At 41.9% G+C, this 16680-nt stretch overlaps 1 long non-coding RNA gene across 2 annotated transcripts in view; it reads left to right on the forward strand.

The window, feature by feature from the left end:
* LOC119238700 (uncharacterized) overlaps positions 1–16680 on the forward strand; it is an 87168-nt gene that overhangs the window by 64296 nt on the left and 6192 nt on the right. For both annotated transcript variants that reach the window (XR_005123633.2, XR_008549102.1), the window contains one exon: positions 11035–11123. This is a non-coding gene — a long non-coding RNA (uncharacterized LOC119238700). The remainder of the gene's footprint in view (positions 1–11034; positions 11124–16680) is intronic.

The following is a 16680-nucleotide window of genomic DNA, read 5'->3' on the forward strand; positions in this document are numbered from 1 at the left end:
TGGCACCGGCCTGGCTCCAGGCTCTGTAAGAAATGAGAATATGTTAGTCACAGAGCCCAAGCTATAAATATTTATTCCCACACCGTCACTGACTGCTGTTTGTAGAAACTCCTTTTTCACTAATGGGCATTCCATTTGTTTTGAAAAAGACATAAAACTGTCAAAAAGCACTGAAGGTCATGACATAAAAGGTCTTAGAGTGGGAGGACTGTGAGGAGGGGGTTTCATTTCCAGATGTTGACTCACTGTTTTCTAGCTTCATACGTTGAGTTCCTGATATTAACTTTCCCTGCATTGTGGCAGGAATGACCATGGGGTCAACTGTAGTCAGCAGTGACAATTAACGTTTCTTCTCCTATCTTCACCACAGGAAGAGACAGAAGGACAGGTTGCTACAGTCTTCCTCTGATCCCTTACTTCAGACTCTCCACTACCCGCTTCCCTCTGCATTCCTAACACACCTCTCCACCATCCTCAACTTGTGGAATCTTCTTAAAGGGGGCTCTTAGTCAGGGACATCAGTCTCAGCACATTGATACGCCTTAAATGCATAAACAGATTGAAGACATTTATCTTATTTGGTCACAAAATGGCATATCTGGAAGGGGCTTTACATATCACCTGGTTCCGGAATTCCTTACCAAGATCAATGGGACCCTAAAGGATCTGTTCAGAGAATTCAATCTGTTCAGAGACAGATATAGATTGCTACCTTGTTTTCACTAACTACTACCTGAAATTTAGGATTTCATTCAACCATGCATAAAGGCCACACACCATAGTTGTATTGGTAGTATTTGTGATATTCCACCAAAGAAATCATAGTCACTTTCCTATCTCATTATAGCTATTGCCAAAATCTCAAAATATCATTTATTTTGATACTACTTCAAAATTATAGTAAAATTGGAACATTATAATTTAAAGATTACCTGCCACCTTGTCTTGTTATGTGATGTACTAGTAAAGAAGCACATCCAGTTTTGTCTTTTTCCTGATCCTTTGTCCAGGTATTCTACCTATAAGTGATACCATCTGATATTTATCTTTTTGCTTCTGACTTATTTTGCGTAGCAAAATCCCTTAGGGAAGAAATCAAATATTGTACAAAAATGAACAGTGGTGTAAGAAAATACAAATAAATTTAAAAAAAAAGCAGCACATCTATTATGATGTCAAGCATTTTTTCCAATTGCATTGAAAGCAATATCAGCTTAACTGGTTTCTTTTGTAATTCATTGTATTTTGTTTTATGCAGTTAGCCATTATATTTTCCTAAGAGGGGAATCCATAGGTTTCACCAGACTGCCAGAGGGACCATAGCACAAAAAGGTTAAGAACATAGATCAGGGGCCTCCCCGGTGGCGCAGCGGTTGAGCGCTGGGTTGCGAAGCTGCCCGCGGCTTCTGCCGCGCGGGTTCGATCACCGGCTGCTCCCCGGCCACCAGAGGAGGGTCCCACATGGCGCGCAGACCTCTCCTGCCACCCGCTGCTCCCCTCAGCAGTGTGCTTCGGTCCTTCTGCCTGCTCTGCTCCCCGCTCTGGCTCTGGTGAATTCTCTCACCCTCCCGCGCTTCTGACTGTACCCAGTGCATGTATAAACAAAACAAACAAACAAACAAATAAATAAATAAAACATGCCTCTATAAATAAATAAATAAATAAAATGCTTTAAAAAAAAAAAAAAGAACTTAGATCAGGTCCCTGGAATTACCTACTTTGTCTCACACACATATTCCAGGATCTTTGAGAAAGATAATGAAGACATGCTAGGCATAGCGCGAAGGGATACTGTGATTAATTAGCAATGTCTGTCATGGGCACAGTAGGAGAAGAGTGGTAGAATGGAATTGTATACTTTCCAGTCAGTGCTCCAAATAGAATTTTCTGCAGTGATGGGGATCTTTTATCTTCACTACCTGTTATGGTAGCTGCTAGCCACAAGTGGCTTGTGAGGATTTGAAAGGTTAATGGGGCAACTGAAAATTCAATTTTTGTTGTTGTTGAGGTAACATTGCATTTTGATTTATGTTTGAGATGTGCCTCATTAGAAATAAACATCAGTATAGATTACACTAAGTTCACTACTAAAAACCTAATTCCAGTCTTCAAAAATTTGCAATCTTTATTATATTTAATTTTAATTAATTTGCCTTTAAATTTAAACAGCCAAATATGGCTAGAAGCTATATGAACAACATAAACTAATCCCACCTACACCCACCTCACCACCCTGTCACAGAGGAAAAACCTGAACCCAGAGAGTAATGGCCTTTGCAAAGATCATTGAATCTTTTTGTGACAACCTACACAAACATCCATATCTCTCTGCCTTCCAGTTTGGAGTTTTCTCATTTATGCAGCATTTCTAATTTATCTTTTAGCAGATGGATGATTCCCTTAACAATACACAGATATGTCATGAGAGAAAAATGCAAAATTACATATGTTGTCTTAGTAAAACAAGATAAGATGTTACCTCTTCATTGCAGCAAGATCTGATTTAGTGACTTCCTTTTGGTTTTGTTGGCTATGTCAGTTTGAAGGGAGAAGGATAGAAGTGGGAATTATTTTGCTTTTTCATTTTCCAAATGTGTTTTATGAAAATGTCCACATGTGTTCTCAATACAAAATACATTGTTGACTGTTTTGCAATCTCCAAACATATAAGAAACGCTTTCTGAGCCAGACTGTTTCTGTGGATGATTCACTCCCCAAAGCAGGTCCCCACTGTGACTCAGAGTTTGATAATACTGACCGTAACATGTCCAGTTTGCCAGGGGGCCTGTTGATGAAGAATTTGTGGTGGAAAGTCCTGATCTGAGGAGGGGACGGCTTCTGATGAGGTCATGGAGAGGGAATGCTTTGTCAGCAGAGGTGAGAGCCTGGGACAGCCGCCAGGAGTGCTGTCTGAGAGGCTCAGGCCCCCTGCACTGAGGAAAAGGAATCCTGTACTCTCCCTGTGCATTCGAATTCTTTGGGAGGCTCAATAAGTGGCTTTGTAGTTTCACCCTCCTCCAGACTCAAGTCCCTAGAAAAAAATAAACAATGGACTTTTTTTCCTCTCCTGGCTAGAAGAGGGCTTAAATTTGAGTTATCTTTGATAGCTACAACTCAAAAATAATCATACATAGCAAACTGCCCAATGCACTGATTATAATGTTTGCTAAACTTTCCCTTGTATTTAAACAATTTTCAGAGACTTCTTAGTGTATACCAACAGGCCCTACTCCAGACATGCTGAATCAGAGTTCTAGAGGATGTGTTCTGGGAGTCTAGGTCTGCAACAAAGGTCACAGCTGATTTTGATGTGCAGTCAGGTTGAGAATTACTGGCCTAAAGAATGACAGACATACCTTTAATCCAGGCATTCAAGGCCCCCAGGATCTGGCATGTCCCTGTGCAGGTGGAGCTTCCTTGTGGAAACACACAGACTGTGTAGTCATAATGTAAACAACAACTAACATTTATTGCGTTTATGCCAGGTGCCAGGTATTGAACTAGGAGCTTTAAATTAATCTTCATACTGGCTCTTATATTGCCAATAGGCAGATAAGAAAATTGAGGTTTAGAATGGTTAAATAAGTTGTCCAGAGACACACAGTCAGGAAGTGTAGAAATGGAACTCAACGCGAGATCTGACAAACTCTCAAAACCATTCCCTTGACCTATGGAGACAACTTTCCAGTTGAGGAAGGGGCCAGGGGTTCCTTAACACATGGAATTTTCTGAGCTAAAGCCAGGCAAGTTCTGGGCACCCTGGGACAAATCAGTTATCCTATCCTGACTTGGAGATTTCAGCCTGAGATCGAAGTTCAGCTCCATCACTATGACCATATGACATCAGGCAAGCCTGTCCACTCCCTGGTCTCCCAGGTTCCTCATCTGAAAACAGGATTTGTCACATCTGTCCTGAAGGTTGTGAGCATTAAATAAGACAGTGCAGGTAACAGCATGCACCGTATGACTGGCACTGATGGAGAGGTGAGCACCCCAATAGGCCCACCTGGGGAAGCACTGCTTTGCATCGCCCAATTTTTGTTTATTTCAAATCTGGAAAACTCTCAGTTGTTATCACTTCAAATAATTCTCCATTCTCATCTTCTGGAACTCCTATTCAATTAAATATTAAATGTCTCTCAATCAAGCCTAAATTCCTGTTTCTTTCACATTTTTTTTTTCTTCTTCTTTTTTATTTTTTTTTTTCTTCTTTCACATTTTTAAAACCTTGTGTGTATAATCTGGCTGAAGCCCTCAGTACTCTTCCTTCTCATTCCTTCTTTGACTGTCTCCAGCTAAACTTGATCTTGATCAATGAGTTTATCAACAACCATGTTTTTCATTAACAGGATTTGTAGCTGATTTTTCTTCATACCCATTGGACTTGCCTTGTATCCCCTTTTGTCTTACCAGTTCCTTGGGTTTTCAAGGTAATTTCTCCTTGTATCTCTGAAATACTTCCCCTGATTGTCAGTTTCCCTGGCCATCTTTCCTAGCAATCCTTCACCTACTGGCTTGGGAATGAGGCTTGCAGGTGCCTCTGGGAACTTGCAGTCCTTGAACTTGCAGTCTTTTCATCCGCATTTTCCTCCTCCCCCTCTCCACCAGCTATCCTCTTGCCTCCACTGGGACCCAACAGTTCCAGTTCAGATCCGAGTCTAATATTGTTGGCTCCAGGTTTTCTCTGGAGCTAACTTTGGTGATGTGACAGATCTGAGCCTAGAGCCAAGGGCAGGCATTGCCCAGATCTGGCTTCATGGCCATGTCCACTTCTGCCTCCCTCAGAACACAATTTCTGGGTTCTTTCAGTCTTGTCACAGGTAGGGGGAGGCCTTCCTGGTCCCACACAGGGGGCCTAGCTCTCATCCTCTCCTGACCTGAGGTACTTTAACTCCCCGTTATGTGCAGAAGAACCAAAATAGCTAGCACTCTCTATTGGCTTCCAGACCCAGAGCCCCCTAGTCCCACTCTCATGTGGCCCCTTCATGAGTCTGACTTGTGCTGTTTGCTCAACACTGGGATGTTTATTTTTTTGTTTATTTTTTTATTAAAATTTTATTTTTATATTCCTCATACAACTACAACCCCCTTATTTTGACCCCAATCCCTCCTTTCCCCGCCCCCCATTCCCCATAGAGTGTCTCTGGTTCATAGTTGTTTGTTGATTTTGATATTTTCTTTCTTATAGTTATTCTTTTTCCTGGTCCCTTATTTAAGTTTTCTAGATTCCTGCTATGAGTGAGACCATCTGATATTTTTCTTTTTCTTTCTGGCTTATTTCACTGAGCATGATCCCTTCCAGCGCCATCCATGTTGCTGCAAATTGCATGTGGTTATCTTTTTTGAATGCTGAGTAATATTCCATGGTGTATATGTACCACATCTTCTTGATCCAACACACTGGGATGTTTATCTTGCATCTAAGGGCTCCTGTGTCTTGTTGGTTTTTGTTTATTTCTAGCCTTTCTTAGCATTTAGCAAAGGATCATCTCATGAATCCATCTCATTCCTAAGTTAAGATAGTTTGAAATTGTGTTTTAAAGGAAAATTAGAAATAAGGAAGATTAAAAGTTCTTACAAATGTTTCTCTTTGACACATAAATAATAGTTCCAAGTAACCAAGAGAAAGAAATAAAAACATGTGATGACAGCACCTGTAACTGACTTTCCCAGACCAATTCAAAGTCACACAAGGTGGTCAGGGAAGGAGCCCTAGTCTGGGCCCTCATTGAAAAATTTGCTATTTGTTCACTGCATGATCTTGGCTGCTGATTACTTATCCCCTCATCTCTCTCTGTTAAGCTGAGACCTTTTTCAGTTCTGAAAGTCTGTGATTATTTAACCATAAAGAAACATTGTCCAGTGTCCGTGATCCCAAGGCAGTGTCCCGAGTATTTCCTTTTTATCCACTCCCTCTTTCAGGTGACTGGCCTGGCCACTACCTCCAGACCTGCCATTCCAGAAACAATAAAACTTTATAAAATCTGAGCTTCACAGAGGGAATTACTGCTCAAATGTTACTTAGGCATTTCATTTTTCTTCTTCCTTTTGTTCTGCCCCAAACTTAAATTCCTAGCTAGTGTTTCAGAAAGCCCCATCTGGGCAGTGTGAGTGTAGGGGTTATTATCTCTGTTCCACAGAGAAAGATGTCAGTCAGCAGTGGCTAAGGATCTTGCGCAGGCCCCTCAGCACATGCAGAAGACAGGGCTTGATGCAAGTCCAGCTGCTTCTACACGGCCCTCTGGACACAGCTCACCACTTCTGGACAGATGCAGGCCAGTCGCCCCTGAGCAGCTGGCATGGTAACAAGCCATCGGGTCTCCCCATCCCTGTTCTGCAGGCTTTGGGAGCAAGTCCTCAGGGTATCACCAGAAACTACAGCTCCCATCCAGGTGTAAGGCAAACTTCTACCAATATCCCCTTAGGTCCTGCCAAGGGCTTATTAAAATCACAGGGTGTACATTTTGCAGATCAAATATGATCATCTCTCCCTCCTCCACTCACCATCATTTAACCTTAGAGCAGTGTCATAACCTCAGAACAAACCTCCTTTGCCAAGAAAAATAGCTCTTGACTGTTGTTTTCTTGGCTTCATAATTCCCGACTAAGGGAAAGCTGGCTGTGTTCCCCCCCAATGCCTTTTTGTTCTTCAATCTTTTTTCCCTTCAGAGGCCCTGTTATCCTTACCCCCACCTCTAACCCTGGGCCTTGTTAGCACCACTGCCTCACAGCAGCAGCTCACAATGAAGAAGCAAAGATTAGTATGGCCCCAAACCAGCTCTTCCATAGGGGAGCTCCATATTGAAGATAGCACATTCTTTACATGTGCACACATGCACATGCACATACGTTTATTGCTTTTCTGATTAGATAATTAACACATATCCATCACAGGAAATTTGAAAAGTACAAAAAATACAATTAAGTCAGAACCGCTAATCGCACCACCCAGGCATGGCTCCGTTAACTCTTTAGTGTATTTCTTTTCAGTTATTTGTCTCTGTGTGTGTACAAATGTACATGTTGTATATATAGTCCTAGGGTTTGTTTCAGGGTTATATTGTTCCATTCTTGTGCCTGCCAATTCAACACCACAGTGCTTACTACATTACTCCTGTTTTATAATAGATTTGAATTCCTTATGGCTAAAATCTTCCATTATCACTTTTTTCAACTTTTTAAAAATTATTCTCAACTATTTCTTTTTCCTGCTTTATTTTATTTTTTAATTTATATTTTTCTGCTTAATTTTAGATTCACTGTGATAAACAACTAAATAAGCCCATTAATTCTTACATTAAAGAGCTTACAAATTAAGGGATAAAATTGGCTTTTTTTCAATAATTTTGAAAATTATTCAAAATTTATTCAAAATTTTTATTCAAAATTTCCAGCCAGAAATACTGTATGGCTACTTTTATACATTTTCTCTAATATCTTTTAATAAGTAAAAACATTTTTTTCTATATGTTTCCAATTTGAATTGAATTGGAATATGTTAAACTAGCTCTTACTCTCTGAATAATTTAATACTTTTTCAGTTGATTCCTTCCCTTTCCTAGGAAGATAATTATGCCATCTTCAAATAATGATAATTTCATCTTCTCCTTTACGTGTACAATTTTGTTTCATGAATGACTGTACAATCTAAAGAACCATGTCAAATATCAATCAAATCAGTGAACTCATCTTACTCTATTAAAGATAATTTTAATCCCATTAAAGAGCTGTTTTTCTAACCTTTTTTTAATTTTAAATCAGGAATGTATATTGAAACTTATCAGAGATAGAGATATTTTCATTTTTTATTCAGATGGCCATATTTTCTCTTATATCTATTGTCAGAAAGTACTATTGTGGTTTCTTATTACTAAAATATCTTTACATTTCTGGAGTCAGACCCATTTTTTTTTCCTGGTGAACTTTTTAAATATATTTTGATATTTTCATTCATTGATATCATATTCAGGATTTTCACAATTTCTTTATACTCAGGTGAAATAAATTTACAGCCACATGTGCCAAGGTGTGTTCTCTGGAACACTGTTGCTGAGTTGTACTGCCAAAAAAGGGGAGGGAGAGAAGGAGGGAGGGAGAAAGAGAGGGAGGGAGGGAGGAAGGAAGGAAAGAAGGAAGGAAAGAAGGAAGGAAGGAGTTCTGTCTTAAAATTGGTTTGGAAACTATTATTTATCCCTCTTGGCGATTTTCCAGGAACATTGACATCCTAAGGGTTCTGAGAGAAGCTAGAGTAAAAAAAGAAAAGAAAGAAAAAATTTGTGCTCTAGTTTGTATAACCCAGCATTTTCCAAAATCATTGTCCATAGAATCCCTACTTTCCATAATTCCTATTAACATTTTCCAGAACTGAAGCAGGCACTTTGGAAATACTGTGTCAGTTTGGGTCTCAGAATTACACTGATTTTACTAGAAAGTCTTCTCCCTTCTCAGAAGTTCTAATAAAACACTTATAAGCAATTAAACTCTTTTGCTATAACCCTTCACAATAAAAAAACTTATTGTTTTCTGTAGCCATTTTCCAATCCAAGTTTATACCTTTCAATTTAATGATTCTGAAATATTATCTCACTCCACTAACGAGGCTAGGGGGCCTTCGCCCAATACCCACCATGCCTTCAATCCAAAGCAGCCCAGGTGCTTCAATGCAAAGTGCCTTTGGGTCCAAGGTGACCTTTCCACTATGCCTTGCCCTGCATAAAACCATCTGCAGCCACTCACCAACCCCTTTGCTCACTCTTCTCCTCCCAACTTCAAAATCTTGATTTTTCTTTAAATCCCCAATTGTTACTCAATGCTCAGAACCATAAGCTCTCTCATTTTCATTGTTGTTGAAAAGTTCCCAGAAGATCGCCAGAGGCAATGTAGCCTCTTCCCTTGAACTCCTGTTCTCATGAGGTAGGTGAATAAGTAGCAAATGGTTGTAGTAAAGCTTTTGGCCCAATGTCTGGCAGAAAAGAACACAGTAGCCATTGACTAACATCACATGGAACATAGAGGGACAACTGCCATAGTCAAGTTACCTCTACAATATATGGTTAATCTTCTGGAGGTATCACAGAGGAGTGGCATTTGAACTGGTTTTTTTTTTTTTTAAGATTTATTGATTTATACAAGAAGTGGGGTACAAGCCAGAGGCGCGGGAGGGTGCGAGAATTTACCAGAGACAGAGCGGGGAGCAGAACAGGCAGATGGACAGAAAACAGTGCCGAGGGGACCAGCGTGTGAGACAGGAGAGGTCTGCCGCACCATGTGGGTCTCTCCCTAGCTGGCCGGGAATCGAACCTGCGCTGCAGAGGCTGCAGACAGCTTCACAGCGCTGTGCTCAACCCATTGCGCCACCGGGGAGGCCTTGAACTGGGTTTTAAAGGATGAATAGGAGCTCATGCAGCCAAGGGGGCAATGCAACAATTCACATTGAAATCAGACTTTCCACAGCTCTTTCACATGCCAACCCCACGTGATCTTTACAACCCAGTAAGACAAACTTCATTATTGCTAGACCCTTTTACTGTTGGGGAATATGAGACTCTCTTGTGGTAATGAGCGTTCCTGACTCAAAAGATTGCAGAAAAACATGAGTAAACTGTCTTTTACTGTTCTGATACTAAACATTCTCGAGATGCCGAGGCACCAGAAAAACAAAGCAGGTGTGGTCGTTGTGGAGATGACTGTCTAGATTCATAGAACTTTAGTGTTGCAAATTCTCCTCAAGTAGAGATCTTACCTCAGTAATTAGCAAGAACTAAAGAAATTGCTTTTTGCACAGACTGGAGCTGGGTCCACATTTATCAGAGAAGTATTGATAAATGATGTACCTGCCAGAGTCGGAACCTGTAAGGCCATAGGCTGAACCACCTAGGGAGCCATAAAAAGTACTGATACCAGGTCTGCTCCAGACCACTGAAGTCAGAATCTGGGTTTTTGAAGGAGGGGGCCCTCAATGTTATGTTTAAAAGTGGACCATCTATTTCTAATGTGCAGCCAAAGGTGTAAGCAGTATTCTGACAGAGAGACTGTGGCAATGTGGTGACATAATTGTAAAGTTCTAATTCCCTTTCTTTGCCTCTTCTTCCCCTGCCTCCCCTCCCACATTCCCAAAACTGCCCTCCCCCATCTTCTTCTCTGAGCGCCCACATCACCTAATGTAGACTGAGCTGTGCACCTGGGTTCATCTCCAGCAAAGGCTTGACTTTTCACTCTCAGGCCCCAAAGCTGCTCTTAGAAGGGGTTTTCTAACGGAGGAATTAATGGTGCTAATGGTGGAAAAATAGGGCATAAAGAGTGCCATGGTGCACTAGATCTTCAAGAATTCTGTTTACTCAGCCCACAGAGCAGCCGTTTGTTGGGTTGGCTTGTAGGACTGAGCCTGATACACAGAAGAGGGCCAGCTCTCCCTCATCAGTGATGAGTGATGAGTGAGAGCTGGAACCATGCTCTGCTTCCCCCTTCACTGCCTCAGAGGCCTTGGGAATTAAGAGAGACTCAGATCTTGCTTCTCACTCATGGCCAGAGTATCCCTAGGTATACAGTCCAAGAGAGGCCAGGGTCTGGAGCAAGGCAGGTGGCAACCCAGCTGGAGAGCTCATTCATACCCCAACATCCTCCCCACCCCTCGCCCCCATTCAGGAATTTTCTTAGTGACCCAGACAGAGAACAGCCGGTGCCTGTAATTCCTCCAAACTCTGCCCAGGAACATAGCATTATGGGCCTTTGTGGAGGTTAGCCTGTACTGCCCCAAGGCCTGATGCCTCCTAGTGAGAGGGCAGTTCCCTCCAGCCAGCAGTAACTGAACATGTTCTGGAATTCTTCTGGATTCACCAGGAGACATAGGAGGTAGATAGCAACATTGACCTGAGGTATCAGAGCAGTGCAGTCCAGCTAACCTGATGCCATCTGATTAAGAAGAGAGTGTGGTGTTATGGCAACAGGAGCCAGAGTTAGGCTGTCATCCCATTGCTTGGTTATCACTACTGTTATCCTATTTAATTTTTTTCCATACATGATTTATTGCACTAGATCCCTGAGGCCTTCAGTCAACGGTGTAATGTGAGAAGAGAATGAAATGAAACCCTGCCTGTGACTTCCCCGACATTAACCGGATGGAGGTGGGTATCCCCATTGAAGTGCGGCCATTGTTCTTTCTTGGCCTCATTTTTTCAACTACAGAACCAAAAAAGTACTGCTGATCCAGAACTACTCCCCTGGAATGTGAAAATGAGCACGTTATTGATGGCAGAGAACTGGCATTCTCTGAATGAAGAGGCTAAAACACTCCTGTTAAGTCTGCTTCCAATTTATCCTTTCAGTGAGTATTTACTCATCAGAGTATGTAGCATGTAGCAGCATGCCCCTACTCTGGTAATGCTAATCTTTTGTGTGACATAGGTGAAGAGCATAAACTCAAGATTATAATCCCAGCTCTCTACTTCCCAGTTGTGTGAGTTTAGGTAAGTTACATTCTCTGTGCCTCAGTTTCCTCATCTGTTACGTGAAGGTAGTAATAGTACCTACTTCATAGGGTTATTATTGAAAACAAATGAATTAATATATATAAAGACTTTATGCCAAGTCCATAGTAAGTGCTCAATAAATTCTCACTGAAGATAATTATTACACTGAAGCACTCTCACATAGTCAAGCTCACAGAAGTATATTTCATTTGTTATTTGGCACCTAAACTCTAACATAGTGTTTCCCTAACTTGTCTGATGATTTTTTAATTGAGCCCCTCACTCATCAGGAATAGGAAGCAGCACTCACTGTAACTGAACCTTCTCCAGGGATTTGCTTTACTCACTCTCAAACTCTGGCGCAGTCTCTATCTGAGGACACATTTGGCCCAGGTCTTCTGGACAAGTCTCCTCAGTGAAGGGAGTGTAGCTCTGTGGTCATTTTGTAACTTCCCAAATGTGTCCTCAAAGTTTCACAACAAGCAGGACCCCTGCCTCTAAGGAGGGGATAAGTGAGAACCATTATCCCTAGAGGTGCCGGAGGGGAAGAGGACACTATGAAATTTGCCTCCCCCAAATCCTCCCCACACATCCCTCCCGATCCAAGGCACATTTACCGTCCTCTGGAAGTGAGTAGAGCTGTGTTACCTGGGTTGGAATTATTGGCACTCCAGCTCTCTGCTCTTTCCATTTGTTTCCTCTGTCCACATAACTGGCTCCATTTGCCTGATGATCAGCCTCTTAGCTGTCCAGTATTTCTGATTGCCAGCAGGACAGTTATGGCTGAGAGAAGTCTGTACCTGTTGTTTACAACGAAGGTTCTGGAGTCTGAGTTTGGAACCCATTTCCATCTCTACCTGTGTGACCTTAACCTTTCTTTGTCTCAATTCCCTTATCTGTAGGAAAGTACCTCATAGGGCTGTGGTGAAAATAAAATGAGCTTGCACACATAAATCTCTACAACACTGCCTGGGACACAGTAAAAATGAACTGTCATTAGTATCACCTTTCAGAAGTCCTGCTCTCACTTCAAACTCGTAAGTCCAAAATGTAGACTTGAGTCCTTAGTTCTGGCCTCCTTCCTCCACTCAAAAGTTCTAAAGGCTCTTATTTAACAGACAAGGAAGTAAGACTTAGGGTGGCGAAATGACCTCCTTAAGGTCACACAGCAAGTCAAAATAAAAATGGGACTCAGAACTCCTGATTCAGGCCCATCCATATATGCCTCTGTACCAGCTCGGCTACCTAGCAGGAAGCTTCAGGTACCTACAGAGAGCCCTTGAAGAGCAATTTACACTAGGCACCAAAATCTCCTGTACCATTCATTGAAAAAGCAAATTTCTGAGGTCCCCCTAGTAGATTCTGATTCAGTGAGTTGAGGGTGGAACCCTGATTAACATTTTAATAAGCACACCTGCACCCCTTCCCCAACCAGGTGATTTTATTCAGGTGGTCCACACTTTGAAAAATGCCTCTCAACAGCCAATCTCCCTAAGGTGCCTCTACTAGAGATGATATCCTGAGCAGTCCCAGGAACACCCTCCTGGCCAGCCCTGGATTGCATTCTCTGGAAGCACCCGTGCTGATGCAATTACTGGGCATGGCTGTGGTCCCTGTGCGGTATTTCGGGAATTTGGTCACATTCTTTCATACTCTCATCCTGAAAATGAACACCACACTTTCAAACAAAGATGCACCTGTACCCCCTACAAAATCAGTTGGACATTCAACACCAGGATTAGCATTCCAGTGGGCATTGTTTTCTGCAATAGGAACTCTGGGAGCTAAAAGGGTTGTGGGTAATCTTATTCATTGCACCTGCCTCCTCCATGGGTGATCTCATCAAAACCTCACTGCATCTTAATACTGCCTAATAAGCCCGTCCTTCCTTTTCTTCAGCAGTGACAATGTGGCCCAACATCTCTTTCTCTCATTAAGCTGAGTCCTCAGATGTCTTCCTGTAAAGGGCAGGAATGGACACAGTGCAGGTTTTCTATGATCCAGCAGACTGGGTAAAGGAGGAGTCAGAGTCTTCAGTGGGTTTTGCAGGCTTTTATTGGGATTTACCTGGTACACAGCAGGCAGGAGTGCTGGGGGGCCCGTAGGCTGGCAGTCCTCCCAGCCCGCAGCAAATCCTCACTCTATCTGGGTTCTCTGATGTTCTCTCTGCTTCTCTTCTTCTTCTCTCGGCTTCCGTTCATTCTTGGCTTCTACTGGCGTCCCCATGACGCTGCCCTAATAAACTCAGTCTTAGCCCAGGTGAATCCCATCTACCTATGCCCACACCCTACTCCAGGTGCCCACCATCAGGCATGCATTTAGGACTGCAAGGATCCATCATCTATCCTGATGGCGGGAGGGCAGAAAAGCCTGACATTTTTCTTTACCCTTCATTTCCCAAGAAATAAAATCTGAGCAACCCATTTGAAGAAAGAAAAACATTCAAAGAGCAGTTTGTAGAGATAATGGGAAGAACTACAATTATTTTACTTCATTTTAAGGGGTTCTGGGTGTGGACAACTATCCACTGAGGGAAAAAAAAAACATTCTCAAGTATAGTAAGTGTTCAGCTCGGAGATGTCATTAAAAACAAGTTGGCAGGAGTTATACAGCTTATGGCAGATTTCATTTTGAAGGGTTTTAAGAGCTCTGCTTACTTCTCATCTTTTAACTTACTCTTGTTCAAAAAGTCACCCACAGAAGCACTAAAGAATTGATAAATATACAGATCACATTCTCTGACATAAGAGCAATGAAATTATGTTTCAGTAACCAAAACATTTGCACACAAAACCCTTGTATTTAAGAATTTCTAAATAATAGAAAGAATAGTCATGAACATTTTAAATATTTTATAATTGAATGACAACAAAATATTAAATAGCAAAGAGCAACATAAAGATGGTTTCTGACCCAGGGACAATTCCATACCATGGGGCATCAAGTAGGATAAGGCAGCAGATGGAAGCCCTGAATGTAGGAAGACAGAGGAAAAGTTGTAGTAGTGATGGTCAATGCTATTTCTCAAATACCTTTTATTTTCTCCTTGCTCTTGCTTATCCAGCTTGTTGTTTCTGGAATACCCTTCCTCCCCTTGCTCTTCCTCCCCAACTTGTCTCCTTACTCTGACCCTCATCTGGTGAACTTTTCATACTTTAAGACCCAGTTCAATTATCATCAATTGTAATTACCTCAGCATACCCTCAAATCCCAAAATGTCTCTTTCCTAGAGTACTTTTTGATCACAAGTAATTATTGGTGTACATAGCTTTCTCCTTTACCAAATATAAACTCTAGAAAGTGGACAGCTAGAGTATTTCAGACTGTTTGTGTTTCCTAAAGGGGAACAATATCTCTGATTTCCAGAGGCATTCTGCAAAAGCTTCCACTGTTTCTGTGATAGAGCAAATGAGAGAGCCATGGTCCTACCCAGTAATGGCCCTCGCTGATAGCACAGCTAAAATGTACCCCTGAAGGAGGCCACTCTAAGTCAGAATCCTGGATGTTTAGCAGATTTCATGTTCCAGTCTACCCCCTGGAAGTCTGCAAATGTAGATGTTCAGCCCAAATCCTGCATAGAATTTGGTGCTCATGTGCTTTTGCAAAAAGAAATAAGATTTCACTCCAGGCAAAGAAAAGCATCACTAAAGATTATCATTTATCTTCCTGGGGAACCATTTGCTTGATGTAAGCTGAATCTTAAAATGCAAATTATTTCTTGGGGAATAAGTATAGCAGCTGATATTGCAATATTTCTGAGAATAATTTAAGAGCGATTCTTTTATTATTACCACCATCATCATTATCATTATTTCAACCTAGCAATTAGGATAATATGATTAAGTCAGCATTTCCAACAAATTTTTATGGTATGAAGGAGTGTGTGTGTATATATGTGTATGATTACAGCTGTCATCATTTCTATCCTGTTTTAGGGGTTAATAATTTTACCACAAGTATGTGCTCCAAGCTGAAACCTGATGAGTGAGAGGGAGCCAGGGAGAAAGGAGGTGGGGGAGGGGGGGAAATCCAACCATACTTTTTCTTATTAATATAAAAGTAATCAACAAGTCTGCTTAATAAAGTATAGCCTGATGAGGCCACAAGAGGTCACATATGTATTCATCAGCATCTCAGCACCTCCTATAGATGCTGGCTCACTCTCTCTGGCTGAGTGTTCATGGAAGTACAAAGAAGGAATGAACTTGACTTAAGCAGGTGGAAGAGGGACTTGTCATTTGTATCCCCTGGGAGCCACTGCTGGGTTTATCACCAAATCCCCAATTGCTCAATGCTTTAACAGACCAGGTAAAGCAGAGGAAGGACAAATAGAGTGAGATCCCTTCGTGGAGAGTCAGGGCAACTCCATTGGAATCGTCCAGGCCTGAGTGTGAATCCTAGCTGTGTGAACTTACACAGGTTACTTAACCTCTCTGAGTCTGTTTCCTGCATTATAAACAGGATCTATAACCCACTCCCATAGAGCAACCCAGCCTTGAATGGATAAAATTCATGTAACCTATCACTGTCATATGCATTGTAGCCACTCAGTGAGCAGTAGGTACTTTGTTGGAATGGTTATCTATTCTTAGTAATTTATGTCCTCTCTACACTTGTTTTCTAGCCCCCATACTGCCTGGTTCAGTGCCTTTCTCAGGGCTCCCATGGTACTTTCTGACCAGGGCCACTCAGAACCTTAGTGACCACAGAGACTGCCCTGAGGACATCCAAGAGGAAGCATACCACCCATGGGGAATGGACTCTCCTCTGGCCCTGGGCAGTCATCTAAGATGTCAGGCTGGGCATTTCTCATAGAAGACAATGTGTTTCATGCGCTGCCAGGGTGCTGGCATGCAAACTATGATGAAATGCACAGGGTCTATTTGTATCTCATGTTTGTAGGGACTCCCAGTCAGATCTGTAGAGTTCCTCAGTAGGCACTCAACTGATACACCCCTACATGCACTCACACACTCACTCGTGCACACATATACATATATATACACACACACCTGCACTAAAACACTCATACACACATATGCACATACATATATTCACTAACACATTCTCACATGTACACACACACACACATGCACCCCCATCATGCCTTATCTTCTTTTCAAGACTTTGGTTCAAGCTGAATGACTTGGGCTATCACCAAAACAGCAGTATATGTGTCCGGTATCCCTTCTACAAAGTGGACATAAAAGAG

Source organism: Talpa occidentalis, unplaced genomic scaffold (genome assembly GCF_014898055.3).
Source record: "Talpa occidentalis isolate TD23 unplaced genomic scaffold, MPIMG_talOcc4v2.1 talOcc4.11, whole genome shotgun sequence".
Taxonomy (NCBI): Eukaryota; Metazoa; Chordata; class Mammalia; order Eulipotyphla; family Talpidae; genus Talpa; species Talpa occidentalis.